This window comes from Tachyglossus aculeatus, chromosome X4 (assembly GCF_015852505.1).
Source record: "Tachyglossus aculeatus isolate mTacAcu1 chromosome X4, mTacAcu1.pri, whole genome shotgun sequence".
Taxonomy (NCBI): Eukaryota; Metazoa; Chordata; class Mammalia; order Monotremata; family Tachyglossidae; genus Tachyglossus; species Tachyglossus aculeatus.
The window spans coordinates 52,012,561-52,028,568 of record NC_052098.1 but is presented as its reverse complement, the minus strand read 5'-3'; the positions used below and the strand labels follow the sequence as shown (position 1 = coordinate 52,028,568).

Below are 16,008 nucleotides of genomic sequence, written 5' to 3'. Positions count from 1 at the left end.
CAAACCTAACCCCAATGAAATACATAGAATCTGCACCTACGGGGAAAGTAATGAGCCGCTCCTGAGATCATTTTAAACAAGTAAAAGCACACTTTTTTAAAAAAATGGTATTTGTTAAGAGCTTTCTATGTGCCAGGTACTGTACTAGAAGCAGCATGGCTCAGTGGAAAGAGCACGGGCTTTGGAGTCAGAGGTCATGGGTTCAAATCCTGACTCCGCCAATTGTCAGCTGTGTGACTTTGGGCAAGTCACTTAACTTCTCTGTGCCTCAGTTACCTCATCTGTAAAATGGGGATTAAGACTGTGAGCCCCCCATGGGACAACCTGATCACCTTGTAACCTCCCCAGTGCTTAGAACAGTGCTTTGTACATAGTAAGCACTTAATAAATGCCATCATTATTATTATTATTATTACTAAGCACTGGGGTAGATACAAGCTAATCAGGTTGGACACAGTCCATATCCCACATGGGACTCACAGTCTTAATCCTCATTTTACAGATGAGGGAACTGAGGCACAGAGAAGTGATGTGCCTTGCCCAGGGTCACACAGCAGACAAGTGGCGGAATCAGGATTAAAACCCAGGTCCTTCTGACTCCCAGGCCTGTGCTCTATCATTCGCTCCCACAGCTTCAACTATCATCTCTACGCTGATGACACCCAAATCTACATCTCTGACCCTGCTCTCTCCCCCTTCCTCCAGGCTCGCGTCTCCTCCTGCCTTGAGGACATCTCCATCTGGATGTCTGCCCGCCACCTAAAACTCAACATGTCCAAGACTGAACTCCTTGTCTCCCCTCCCAAACCCTGCCCTCTCCCTGACTTTCCCATCACTGTTGACGGCACTACCATCCTTCCCGTCTCACAAGCCCGCAACCTTGGTGTCATCCTCGACTCCGCTCTCTCATTCACCCCTCACATCCAAGCCGTCACCAAAACCTGCCGGTCTCAGCTCCGCAACATTGCCAAGATTTGCCCTTTCCTCTCCATCCAAACCGCTACCCTGCTCGATCAAGCTCTCATCCTTTCCCGTCTGGACTACTGCATCAGCCTTCTCTCTGATCTCCCATCCTCGTGTCTCTCCCCACTTCAATCCATACTTCATGCTGCTGCCCGGATTGTCTTTGTCCAGAAATGCTCTGGGCATGTTACTCCCCTCCTCAAAAATCTCCAGTGGCTACCAATCAATCTGCGCATCAGGCAGAAACTCCTCACCCTCGGCTTCAAGTCTCTCCATCACCTTGCCCCCTCCTACCTCACCTCCCTTCTCTCTTTCTACAGCCCAGCCTGCACCCTCCGCTCCTCTGCCACTAATCTCCTCACCGTGCCTCGTTCTCGTCTGTCCCGCCGTCGGCCCCCGGCCCACGTCATCCCCCTGGCCTGGAATGCCCTCCCTCCCAACATCCACCAAGCTAGCTCTCTTCCTCCCTTCAAGGCCCTACTGAGAGCTCACCTCCTCCAGGAGCCCTTCCAAGACTGAGCTCCCTCCTTTCTCTCCCCCTCGTCCCCCTCTCCATCCCCCGTCTTACCTCCTTCCCTTCCCCGCAGCACCTGTATATATGTATATATGTTTGTACATATTTTTTACTCTATTTATTTATTTTACTTGTACATATCTATTCTATTTATTTTATTTTGTTAATATGTTTGGTTTTGTTCTCTGTCTCCCCCTTCTAGACTGTAAACCCACTGTTGGGTAGGGACCATCTCTATATGTCACCAACTTGTACTTCCCACGTGCTTAGTACAGTGCTCTGCACACAGTAAGCACTCAATAAATACAATTGATTGATTGATTGATTAGGCCACGTTGCTTCTTTGGGTTGGGCATGTGCTAGGTCTGAGCCATGGATTTTTGAGTTCTAAGATGCAATAATTTAAGCATGCATGTTCCCCTTTTATCCTCCAAACTCTAAAGTCCTAGGAAAAATAGGCTGTCCTCTTGTTGGAAGGGAGACAACAGTGCCATTGCTGTCTGACCACAAATGGCAGAGATCCAGAAAAGGTGCCTGACTATATTTTCATGGGCAAGAGATTCTTTCTCAACATCACTCACACTTAATGAACACAATCTCATTGTTATCAGTAGCATCCCCTTGAAACCTCTATTATTGTTATAATTATTATTATACAGGAGATTTCTACTGTCCCTAAATACAATAATATATACTTCTAACATATGCTACCACTCCCAAGTGTCCACAGTTTCACTGGGAATGCCGAATGTGTATTTGTCACTTCACAAGTAGACAGGCTTCTAATCCTGGCTCCGCCACTTGTCTGCTGTGTGACCTTGGGCAAGTCACTTCACTTCTCTGTGCCTCAGTTCCCTCATCTGTAAAATGGGGATTAAGACTGGGAGCCCCATGTGGGACATGGACCATGTCCAACCTGATCAATTTATATCTACCCCAGCGCTTAGTACAGTGCCTGGCACATAGTCAGTGTTTAAAAAATACCAATAATAAAATAAAAAAGAGTGAGGGATCACCCCCAATCTTTCAATAAGGGAAAGGGTTTGAGTCAGGATCCATTTTAATTCAGTGCTGTGCATCTGGTGGTTGCTGATGAACTGGAGAAAGACTCAGATTTAGGCCCTTAGAACTCGAACCCTAGATTTCTGTTGACTGGAAAAATGAACCCCCAAAGCAAGTAGTGGCTTTGATACCTATTCCTGTTGGCCTGGGGAGCCTGAGTTTCCCAGAAAACCTTCCCTTTGGGATCGAATGATCAATGGCTGGAAGACTGGAACTAACTAAACTCACGCTCTGACCTTAGTGTCTATAGGGAGGAATGATGTTGCCTTCTAGAAAGACCTAAAATTGGCAACCAACAAATAGGTTCTCTGTTCAAGTCTGCGTCTTCAAGCTCTGCTTGATCTAAAATCTGGCTCCTGGCCCACCTAGTCCTAGTCCATGCCTGGTTTAGCCTAGAACTGGCCTCGGATCACAGTATTCAAGTACTCAGGGGGACCAGAAGTGGGTTTGAGCTCATTTCCAGCAGTACTATGGTATATACACAGAACGTATTTACACACGTAAAGGTTGTCCCAGTGACTCCTAGGACTCGAAGTTCCAGCAGCCCACCAGAACAACTGAAAAATCAATGACCTCTTTCCTGCTGAATCCAATGGCCTCTACTCCATCTGAATCCTCCTCAACCTCTCAGCTGTCTCTGACACTGTGAACCACCCCCTTCTTCTGGAAACATTAGCCAAGCTTCTGATGTGTATACATCTATAATTCTATTTATTTATATTGATGCCTGTTTACTTGTTTTGATGTCTGTCTCCCCCTCTCTAGGCTGTAAACCCGAGGTGGGCAGGGATTGTCACTCTTTATTGCTGAATTGTACTTTCCAAGCACTTAGCACAGTACTCTGTACACAGTAAGCACTCAATAAATACAATTGTATGAATGAATGAATGAATGATTGAATGAACTTCACTGATGCTATCCTTTCCTGATAATCCCCCTATCTCTCTGGCCGCTCCTTTTCAGTGTCTTCTCAGGCTCCTCCTCTGCTTCCCATTCTTTAACTGTGGGGATCTCTCAAGGCTCAGTTCTAGGTCTTCTTCTAATGTCCATCTACACCATTCCCCATGGCTTCAACTACCATTGCCATGTAGATGCTTCCCAAATCTTCTTCTCCAGCAGTCCCACTCTCTTGTCTCTCTTCTCTGCAGTCCCACTTTTCCTTCTACCTTCAGGACATCTCTTCTTGGATGTCCTGCCTACATCTCACGCTAAACACGTAAGCTCATCCTCTAGATTGTAAGCTTGTTGTGGGCAGGAAACATGTCTACCAACTCAGTTATACTGTTCTCCCCAAGTGCTTAGTACAGCATTCTGTGCATAGTAAGTGCTCATTAAATCCAATTGATTGATATCCAAAACAGAACTCCTCATCTCTCCATCCAAACCCTGTCTTCCTTCGGACTTTCCTATCACTGTAGACAGCACCACCATCCTCCCTGTCTCACAAGCCTGTAACCTTGGCATCATAGACTCATCTCTTTCATTCAACCTGCATATTCAATCTGCCACACAATCCTTCACAACATCTCCAGAATCCTCCCTTTCCTCTCCATCAAAATTGCTACAATGCTGATCCAAGATTTATATCCCACTACAATTATTACATTAGCCTCCTCACTGAGATCCCTGTCCCTGTCCCTCTGGTCCAAACTTCTCTCAGCTGCCTGGATCATTTTTCGAAAAAAACATTCAGTCCATATCTCCCCACTCCTCAAAAGACACCAATGCTTGCCAACCACCTCTATATCTATCAGTGGTATTTATTGAGTGCTTACTGCATGTAGAACACCGTACTAAGTGCCTGAAAGAGTACCATACTGTCGAGTTGGTAGGCATGTTCCCTGCCAACAAAGAGCTCACAGTCTAGAGGAGGAGACAGACATTAAAATAAATAAATACATTATAGATATGTACATAAGTGCTGTGGGGCTGAGGGTGGTGATGAATATCAAGGGCTTAAAGGGTACAGTTCTAAGTGCATAGGCAATGCAGAAGGGAGAGGGAATAGGGGGAAACTGGATTAATCGGGGAAGGCCTCTTGGAGAAGATGTGATTGTTAGAAGGCTTTAAAAGTGGGCAGAGTGGTGATCAAACAGAAACTCCTTACCATCTTCTTTAAGACACTCACTCAACTCTCTCCCTCCTACCTTTCTCACAAGCCCATAACTTTGGCATTATCCTCAACTCATTTCTCTCATTTTACCCACATATTCACTCTGTCACCAAATCCTGTCAGTTCTACTTTCACAACATCACTAAAATCCACCCTTTTCTCTCCATCCAAACTGCTACCATGTTGACCCAAGCACATATCATATTCCACCTTGACTACTGCATTGGCCTCATCGCTGATCTCCCTGCCTCTCCCCACTCCAATCCATACTTCACTCTGCTGCCTGAGTCGTTTTTCTACAAAAATGTTCAGTCCATGTCTCCCCACCCCTCAAAAACCTTCAGTGGTTGCCCATACATCTCTGCATCAAGCCAAAACTCCTTACCATCAACTTTAAAGCTTTCCATCAACTCACTTCCTCTTACCTTACCACACTGATTTCCTACAACAACCCAGCCCACACTTTGCTCCTGTAAATACCAACCTACTCAATGTGCCTCAATCTCATCTCCCTCTCCTCCAGCCTTTTACCCATGTCCTCCCTCTGGCCTGTAACTCTTCTTCCCAAATGATAATAGTGATATTTGTTAAGTGCTTGCTATGAGCCAAGCACTGTACTAAGCATTCGAGTAGATACAAGATAATCGGGTCAGATATAATCCCTCTCCCACATGGGGCTCACAGTCTAAGTAGAAGGAAGAAGAGGTATTGAGTCCCCATTTTACAAATGAGGAATCTGTGGCAGAGAGAAGTTAAGTGGCTTGCCCAAGGTCACACAGTAGGCAGGTGGAAGAACCGGGATTAGAACCCAGATCCTCTGACTTCCACACCTGTGTTCTTTCCACTAGGCCATACTGCTTCTCATCCCTGACAGCCCACCACTCTCCCCACATTCAAAGCCCTCCTAAAATCACATCTCCTCCAAGAAGTCTTTTCTGACTGAGCCTTCATTTCCTCTACTTCCCCTCTCTTCTGTGTTGCCTCTGCACTTGGATCTGTATCCTTTAAGCACTGATATTCTCCCCATCCTCAGCCCCAAGGCACTTATGTACATTTCCTTACACTCCACCATATCCTCTCTCTATAGCATGCTTTAATATCTTTCTGCCCCTCTAGACTGAAAGTTCCTCTTGAGCAGGGATCGTGTCTACCAACGTGATGATATCCAGAAGAGAGCAAGGCTATTAAGAGAGAGTATAGTTTGGAGATGTGGGGGTACTTGAGAGTCCTCTTCGGCATATTCAATTAATGATTTCAGATGGAGTGGGGAGAAACTGGGGGAAGCAGAGACTATCTTTGGGTTCCAGGCTTAGACCATGTGCCAAAGCACAGAACTGTTCACTATTTACTGAAAGAACCAAATGTAATCAGTCCAGCATAAATCTCTATCCTGCCTAATTCCAGCTTTGCATTTATAGACCTTTCTTCTTCAAAAGAGCTCAAACAATGCAATAAATATTTCATTTATCTCCACATCTTTGTGAAGCAGGTAAGGGGCAGGTTTTATTATCCCACTTTCAGTTAGGGAAACTGTTGTGGAGAGGGGTTTGAAGGAGGTCATACTGTGAGTCATTCTCTGAGTGGAAAGAACCAAGGCAACCAACACTTCACTCCCTGCCTAAACTGCGCAATATCTAGATGTTGTATTTATTAACTGAACAATATACATTTAGTACTCGTACAGGAAAGTCTCATTAAATCAATAATGGCTTATTCATAATGGGTACATATATACATATCTTTAAATAATATATTATAAGTTATTTATTTATATTAATTTCTGTCTCACCCTCTAGACTGCAAGCTGCAGAGGGAATGTGTCTGCTAACCCCATTGTCTTGTACTCCCCCAAGTACTTAGTACAGTGCTGTGCACATAGTAAGTGCTCAATAAATAACATTGATTGATGGGTTGGTATAATTCAAAGCAACTGTTGCTCATCAGCTAATTAGATACTCTTTTGTCCTACACTAAATATATGTGTGTGTGTGTATGTGTGTGTATATATGTTTTAAATAGTATTTGTTTAGTGCTTACTATGTGCCAGGCACTTTACTAAGCATTGGGGTAGATATAAGAAAATCAGATGAGACAGTCCATGTCCCACATGGGGCTCACAGTCTTAATCCCCATTTTACAGATGAGTTAATTGAGGCACAGAGAAGTTGTGACTTGCTCAAAGTCACACAGCAGACAAGTGGCAGAACTGAGATTAGAACCCAGGTCCTCTGAATCCCAAGCCTGTGCTCTGTCCACTAAGGTAAAGTGCTTCTCAAAAGACAACCCAGTTAATCCACAATCATTTATTTATTTTCTGGTATAATAATAGTAATGATACTTTTTTGTCAATCTCTTACTATGTGTCAAGCACTGTATTAAGCCCTGGGGTAGATAACAAGATAATCAAGTTGGAAACAGTCCCTATCCCATGTGGGGATTTCAGTGTAAGGAGGAGGGAGAACAGGTATCTAGTCCGTATTTTACAGAGGAGGAAACTGAGGCACAGAGAAGTTAAGCAACCTGCCCAAGGAGTGAAATTAGAACCCAGGTCCTCTAACTCCCAGGCCTGTGCTCTTTCTACTAGGCTGGGCTGTTTCCAGTGGGGCCCCAAAAAACTGCTGGGGCCTGGAGGGTAAGCAAAAATTTGCAAAACCCAGTGGTGCAGAATCACCACCCAGACTCAGCAGTCCACTGGAGACAAACGGAAACCCTGGTTCGTTCCAGGCTCCCCACTAAGGTTTCAGGGCTATGATGAGGAGAGAAGAGCCTCTATCCTGATCCCTTAGTCTAGTAGGGCTGACAGGAGGCTTCAGCTTGCCCCCATTGCCTCCATGTCATTCCAAGAGTCCCCACCATGATTACTGACTGAGTTGTGTTGTGGGGGAGGGACAAAACCATGTTTCTGGAATTCTGGTACCATTAGGTGGGATAGGAACAGAGCCTAAACTGGGCAAGGCTGGAGGGAATCAGGGGGAGAGAACAGAAACAAAAAGGGAGAGAGGAGAGAGGAGAGAGGAGAGAGGAGAGAGAGAGAGAGAGAGAGAGAGAGAGAGAGAGAGAGAGAGAGAGAGAGAGAGAGAGAGAGAGAGAGAGAGAGAGAGAGAGAGAGAGAGAGAGTCTGTCAGCCTGCCTGTCTATTAGGGGTGTGTGTGAGGGGGTGTGGATTTGGAGTTGAAGAGTCTCAGTGTGCTGGCTGGGCTTGGGATCTGCAACTGACGTCTTAGAGACCTTGGCTCATTTCCAGCCCCCATCTGGCTCCAAGGGGCAGGCCAGGCTAGCTATAGCTGTCCATTCTGCACCAAAAGCTCCCACTCACCCCCATGGAATTGGCAAATGTGAGTGTACATTCCCAGGACAATGCCAACATCTACAGAAACCCTGGGCCAGGAATGTCAGCAGAGCAAAGAGCCAGTCCTGCTGCTTAGGCAAACAATTGCAGTCTTCTAGATAGTTCAGGAACCAGCTTTGTTATTTTTTCCAGGATGTACAGAGTAGCCTGCTCACCTTTCCAAACTCTCAGCCAGTTTCCCATTCTGGTTCAGCCTCAAAGGAAGAGGGATATTTTTTCCATCATCCTCTGTGACACATCAATCCTGGCAACCTTTAGGAAATTTTTCAAGCTATTGCAGTCAGGCTCCTTTGTCTCTCCTAATTCCCGGTTAGTTTTTTTTAAAAAAACCCTTCAGTCCATGTCTCCCCACTCCTCAAGAACCTCGAGTGGTTGCCCATCCACCTCCACATCAAACAGAAATTCCTTACCATCAGCTTTAAAACACTCAAAAAGCTCACACCCTCCTACCTCACCTCTCCAATCTCTTACTAAAGCCCAGACCATACTATGCTCCTCTAGTGCCAGCTTGCTCACTGTGCCCTCATCTAATCTATCTTTTGCCGAACCCTTTCTCACATCTTCCCTCTGACCCGGAACTCCCTCCCCATCCATATATGCCAGACCACCACTCTCCCCACCTTCAAAGCCTTATTAAGGTCACATCTCCTCCAAGAGCCATCCCTGAGTGAGCCCTCTTTTCCCATTTTTTTTTAAATGGCATTTGTTAAATGCTTACTATGTGCCAGTCACTGTACTAAATGCTGGGGTAGATACAAGCTAATTAAGTTGGACACAGTCCATGTCCCACACGGGGCGCACTGAATTAATTCTGATTTTACAGATGAGTTAACTGAGGCACAGAGAAGTTAAGTGATTTGCCCAAGGTCACACAGCAGACGAGTTGTGAAACTGGGATAAGAACCCAGTACCTTCTGACTTCCAGGCCTGTGCTCTTTCCACTGAGTCTCTCCCCTCTGCATCGTCTATGCACTTGGATCTGTACCCTTTGGGTACTTGGTATTCACCTCACTCTCAGTCCCACAACCATAATTTCTTTGCATTAATGTCTGACTCCCCCGCCCCCCTCCCCCTAGGCTGTAAGCTCGTTGTGGACAGGGAACATGTCTACCAACTCTGTTGCATTATACTTTTCCAAGCACTAAATTCAGTGCTCTGTACTCAGTAATAAAATAAGAATAATAGTGATGGTATTCGTTAGACACTTACTACGTGCCAGGCACTGTTCTAAGTGCTGGGGTAGATACAAGATAATTGGGTTGGACACAGTCCCTGTCCCAAAAGGGGCTCACAGTCTTAATCCCCATTTTACAGATGAGGGAACCAAGGCCCAGAGAAGTTAAGTGACTTGCCCAAGGTCACACATCAGACAAGTGGTGGAGTCAGGATTAGAACTCATGACCTTCTGACTCACAGGCCTGTGCTCTATCCAAGAGGCCATGCTGCACCTTCCTAAATGCTCGAGATACCATTGATTGATTGATTGATCGATTAGGTATTTTACATTTTTCAAGGGCCTTGACTCCTTGGCTCCTTACATTTTAAGCAGCTACAGTTCTGAAGATTCTCCAGTTCTTCTTCTGCCCCTTCTATTCTCCATCTACACTCACTGCCTTGGGGAGCTCATCCACTCCCATGATGGCCTTGACTAATCGAACATCCCTCTTAGATGTCTCATTTGCCTTTGTCACTGTGGACCATCCCCTTCCCTTAGAAACACTGTTTAACTTCAGCTTCACTGACATTGTCCTTTCCTGGTCCTCCTTGTAATCCCTCTTTTGTCTGTTTCTCCAGCTCCTCCTCCTCCTCTGCCTGAAACTATTCTGTTTCCTGCCTGGAATTCTTTCCCACTTCACATTCAGCAGACCACTGCTCTCCCCGTCTTCAAGGTCCTTCTGAAATTTCATCTCCTCCAGGAGGCCATCTCTGATTAATCTCTCATCTCTACACCCCTCTCAACTATCACTTGAGCACTTTTGCATTAGTCTCCCCCTCACCCTCCATAACCTAAATGCACTTGTCTTGTCTTATGCCGTCAAGTCGTCTTCAACGACCATAGCGATGCCATGGATGCATCTCTCTCACAACGCCCCACCTCCACCTGCAATCATTCTGGTAGTGTATCCATTGAGTTTTCTTGGTAAAAATACGGAAGTGGTTTACCATCGCCTCCTTCCACACAGTAAACTTGAGTCTTTGCCCTTGATTCTCTCCCATGCCGCTGCTGCTCAGCACAGGTGAGTTTTGACTTGTAGCAGATTGCCTTCCACTCATTAGCCACTGCCCAAGCTAGGAATGGAATGGATATACCTCTGCCTGACTCTCCCTCCTATAGTCAAAACTGGTAGAGTACTGGGAACTCTCCAGGTGTGACTCTGAGAGGGGCAAATGCACTTACGTACACATATTTACACGTATTTCTTCCACCGACATGTAATTTATGTTAGTAGCTGTCTCTTACACGGTATATTGTAAGGTCCTTCAGGGCAGGGACCACGTTTACTAACATTATTGTACTCTCCCAAACTTTTAGCACAGTCAGTACTCTGCACAAGTGTTCAATAAATATTATCAGTCATTCAATCAATCGATACTATCAATTTTATCTTACCTAGCAGGCACCAAAGTTGCTATTTACTGACTTACTATCCTTAATCTGGCTGCTTCACCCCTTCCCCCAACCATGGTGAGGTCTGGGTTGGACTTTTGTGGGGGCTATACAGAATAGACTCTCAGTAAATTTTATTGGTGGTGATGATGATGATATTAATACCATACAACACGATCGGTCACACTGCTGCATTCTGTAAATGATGTTGCAAACCCCTGAGCCAAACCTCGAGCATTTGATTCAAGTGAACAAATATATCTTCAATAAACCCCAACTATCCCAATCAATATACGAGAACACCTAGATACTTTAGAATCACATTTTATGAGCAGAGAGTGAAGTACTCTTCATTATGCCACACTTGCTTTAATGTAGCAGCTGATGGCAGCTCTCATCTGAACAGTCTCCTGTGCCTGTCCAGAAAAGTGATTTCCTTCAATTGCAATGGGCAGGAGCAATTGGCTGAGTGCCTGCTTTTAGTTGCAAATGCTATGTTTACAGATGTTATTTGGCACATGAGAACGAGAACCACAGCAACCCCAGGCCTCCACAATACATTTTCCCTTCCAGAAGCTCTGCCAGTTATGCTTCATCACTCCCAGTACAGCCCACCTTGTATCTTTGGTTTTCACCTTCGGAGGTGAGAAAAATACATTAAACTAATGGTGATGGCATTAATCCACTCAGCACCTTTCAGATGTGGGAGGTGGGGAGACTGAAGCCCAGAAGGGCTAAGAGGTAAGTGGGAAGTGGCATAGTCTATTGGATAGAACATGGATCTGGGAGCCAGAAGGACCAGGGTTCTAATCCGGGCTCCGCCTCTTGCCTGTTGGGTGACCTTGGGCAAGTCACTTCACTTCTCTGGGCCTCAGTTCTCTTATCTGGAAAATGGGGATTAAGACTGGGAGCTCCATGTGGGACATGGACTGGGTCCAATCTGATTAACTTGTATCTACCCCGGTGCTTAGTACAGTGCCTGGCACACAGTAAGCACTTAATAATGCCAGAGAGAAAAAATATATTCCTAGGATTACAGAGAAAGCCATGAAAGAAAGTGTCATCTGTGTCATGCTAACCTTGTTAAAAAGGACAGGTCCTAGGCTAGGAGAAAGTTATTGGGGGAAAGAGTTGTTTTCAGAGGTCAGAGGTGGTGTGGGATGAGAGTTCATGGAAGAGTAGCACCGATGCACCCTTGCTTATCTGGGATGCAATTTGATGGTGTTCTCCTGGGTGAGCCGCACCCTTGAAATAACATTAATAATAATGGCGTTTGTTAAGCGCTTACTATGTGCCAGGCACTGTACTAAGCGCTGGGGTGCATACAAGCAAATCAGTGGACACAGTCCCTGTCCCTCAAAGGGCTCTTAATCCCCATTTTATGGATGAGGGAACTGAGGCACAAAGAAGTTAAGTGACTTGTCCAAGGCCACACAGCAGACAAGTGGCTGAGTGGGGATTAGAACACAGGTCCTTCTGAGTCCCAGGCCCCTGCTCTATCGACTAGACCATGCTGCTTCTCATGGCCTAGTGATGAAGGAAGAAAATTCCTTTCCTTCACCTATCCATAGATGATCACATACAATGGTCTTCAAGGCACAGTGTAAAGTGCATCACTTTAAGGCTCCTGAATCAAAATACATTAACTTTTTACTTTAAAAAATTTCCTTTGCTATTTCAAAGTTTCAAATATAGGCACTTTTTAAACTAGTTTTTATAAAAAAACATATTTAAGACTCCCAGAGGTCTTGCAGCAAGATGTGAACTTTCCAATTTAGTGGCCTAACTCCCTCCATGCCTTATATTACATTTGACACTGAGGCGGGGCAGGGCGGGCTGGGGGGGGATCATGCCCATTAAGTGCACAGGGCAACTGTAAGGGCTTTTGGGAAGGTGGATTCCTCTTGACCCCGTGATTAGGGTTGGCCTAATCACTTAACCCCTTTTAATACAGGTTGGCTTCTGACTAAACCCAAACTCCCATTTTCAGTGATGGCGTCCAGCCCTTAGGAAGACCCTTGGAAGCCGGGGATATGCTCACCACTTCAGGGGACATCAGAAATTGCTACTTGTCATCACAGGCACACTTCATTGGAGATTCATTACGCAGACACTATGGGAGATGAACCGACCAGCTCAGCACCCAGGGACCCAACCGATCCACACCGGCAAGGATGTTCCAGAATGCCGCAGACTCAGCCTGGGCTGCTGAACTTTCAAGCCCCCACAAGAAGGCTTCTCTAGCTGGGAGAGTGAAGAAGCAGTGACAACAACCCACAGCATCCCCTTATACCTGCTGGACGGAGCCTGCTGCGTGGGAGAGAGATTGCCCGCCCCCCCCCCCCCCAAAAAAAAAAAAAGCACTAGGACTCCCACCACCTTCTCCTTCTCCAGCTGGGAGGGAGAGGAGCAGCAACAGCACGAGGACACCTCGGCTTTTGGAATGAGGGAAGGCTGTGGTTGCCACCATGACCATGGCTGTAACTGCGGCTGTGATTGCTGGACTCTGAGCTGCGAGGCGCCCAAAATTCTGCTCCTCTAGCCACAATGTCCTGTCCCTCTTTCTTTTTCTCTTCTTTCTTTCATGGTATTTGTTAAGTGCTTACTCCATGCCTCACATTGGGGTAGATACCAGGATCATCAGGTCAGACATGATCCCTGTCCCACAGGCGGCTCATAGTCTCAGTGGGAGAACGGGTATTGTATCCACACTTTACCACATGAGGAAACTGAGGCACAGAGAAGTGAAGTGTCTTGCCTAAGATCACACAGCAGGGAAGTGGCAGGTCTGGGATTAGAACGCAAGTCCGTGCTATTTCCACTAGGCCAAGCTGCTTCTCCCTCTTCTATACATTATTGTCCTCATCTATGTTGTTTTTGTGTTGTTCTTGTTTCATCCTTCATTGTGTGTCTGTCACTCATCATTTCTCTCTTTCCTATGTCTAATTTTCAACTGTGCATTTTTCCCAGCACTTAGTACTGTGCTCTGCACAAAGTAAGCACTTAATGAATACCACCACTACTACTAATATTTAGCTGAGAGTGCCAAGGTTAGGCTTTCCAGTAGAGAACAGAGTCCCAGGGCCACACCGTGGGCTCATCATGGGCTGTTTTTATACAGTGCTTCCTCCATATTACCTCTTGCCCCTTAAGACTGTGGTATTTAAGCAGTTTCTATATACCAGGCACTGTACTAAGCACTGGGGTAGGTACAAGTTTATCAGATTGGACATAGTCCCTGTCCCACATGGGACTCACATTCTCAATCTCCATTTTACAGATGAGGTAACTGAGGCACAGAGAAGTGATGTGACTTGCCCAACGTCACACAGCAGACAAATGGCCGGATTAGAACCCACAACCTTCTGACTCCCAGGCCCGGGCTCTATCCACTACACCATGCTCCTTCTCGATGTCGTACTCCTTAAGATGTCAATTTGGTCAATTTCATATTACTATCCCCTTGGTCCCTCTACCTCTGCTTTGCTTGGTGCCTTCCCTTACGGAGACATATTTCCCCTTGCAGGTCACTAGGGCCTCATTTGGGTTTTTGTTAGCAGTAATGCACTGAATTCATCCCTCTAGACTGTAAAAGCTCCTTGTGGGCAGAAAATGTGTCTACTGACACTGTTGTACTCTCCCAAGCACTTAGTACAGTGCTCTGCGCATAGTAAGTGCTCAGTGAATACCACTGATTGATTGATGGATTGATTCAAACACCAGTTCCATCATAGAATGAATGCATCATCCTACATACCTCATTTACTTCCCAGAGAAGCAGCGTGGCCAAGGGGAAAGAGCCCAGGCCTGCGAGTCAGAGAACCTGGGTTCTAGTACTTGCTCCACCACTTGTCTGCTGTGTAACCTTAGGCAATTCACTTAACTTCCCTGTGCCTCAGTTACTTCATCTGCAAAATGGGCATAAAGACTGTGAGCCCCATGTGGGATGGGGATTGTGTCCAACCTGATTAGCTTGTATCTATACCCCAGCACATAGAACACTGCCTATCACATAGTAAATGCTTAACAAATGCAATTTTTAAAGGAGAGGGATTTAGACACCATAAATCAATGCTTTTTTATGGTATTTAAGTGCTTATTATGTGTCAGGTATTGGACTAAGCGCTGTGGAATAAGTGCTAATTGGAATAAGCGCTAATTACAAGCTAATTAGGTTGGACACAGCCCATGTCCCACCTGGGGCTCACAGTCTTAATCCCCATTTTATAGATGAGTTTCTGATCATGATCTCTTCTGGCATCTGACTCAATTTTGCAGCCCTTCCTCTCAAGTCATACACCTTGCTATCCCACTGCCATATATTCCACGGGCAGAGTTTCTTCATTACCTCAGTATCTCCTCACCACAGATTTCTACCTATCATCCCCATACAAATCTTTCCCAACCCCTCCTTCCTTTCTTCTTCAGCTATTTCCTCTCCTATCTAATCCTTCATCACTCTTCCTTCAGCCACTCTTACACAACAAACTCTTTCGAGCAAGCAAAATTAGAACTGTATGTCTTTTCTGGGCTCCTCCACAGCAACAGACCATTGGTATGAATGGATTCTATAATCCCCCAGAAGCAGCATTACCTCCTTCAAAGATCTTAGTCTGTTGGACAGGTCATGTCCTAACCTGGAAATTTATCTATCTGTGAGGTACAGAATTAATTCCCTATTAGATTCTTGCAAGGTCATTACAGGAACATGATGAAATTAAAGATTTTTTTTGAAAAAGAATGTATTCTAGACTTCATATCCTCCTAACCTCCTGTCTTTCCCCATTACAGTCCATACTTCACTCTGCTGCCTGGATTATCTTTCCACAGAAACGTTCTGGGCATGTCACCCCCCTCCTCAAAAATCTCCAGTGGTTGCCTATCAACCACCATATCAAGCGAAAATTCCTCACTATTGGTTTCAAAGCTCTCCATCACCTTGCCCCCTCTTATCTCGCCTCCCTTCTCTCCTTCTACATCCCAGCCCACACACTCCACTCCTCTGCCACCGCTAACCTTCTCACTGTGCCTCGTTCTCACCTGTCCCGCCATTTACCCCTGGCCCATGTCCTACCTCTGGCCCGGAATGCCCTCCCTCCTCAAATCCACCAATCACACCTCCCCCTTTCAAAGCCCTCCTGAAGGCTCACCTCCTCCAAGAGGTCTTCCCAGACTAAGCCCCCCTTTTCCTCAACTCCCCCTCCCTTCCCCATCGCCCCGACTCACTCCCTTTGCCTATCCTGTCTTGATTACTATCAGCCTCCTTACTGAGTTTCCGGCCCCCTTTCTCTCCCCACTCGTCTATACTTCATTCTGCTGCCCGGTTCATTCTTCTACAAAAATGTTTAGTCCTTGTTTCCCCACTCCTTATGAACTTCCAGCAGTTGCCCATCCTCCGT

General features: G+C 45.8%; 1 non-coding gene across 1 annotated transcript; it reads right to left on the bottom strand.

Moving 5' to 3' along the window:
• Positions 1 to 10,248: 10,248 nt before the first annotated feature.
• Positions 10,249 to 10,386, bottom strand: LOC119948226. The gene has a single exon (XR_005456637.1). It is a non-coding gene; the product is annotated as a small nucleolar RNA SNORA7 (small nucleolar RNA).
• Between the last annotated feature and the right edge of the window lie 5,622 nt (positions 10,387 to 16,008).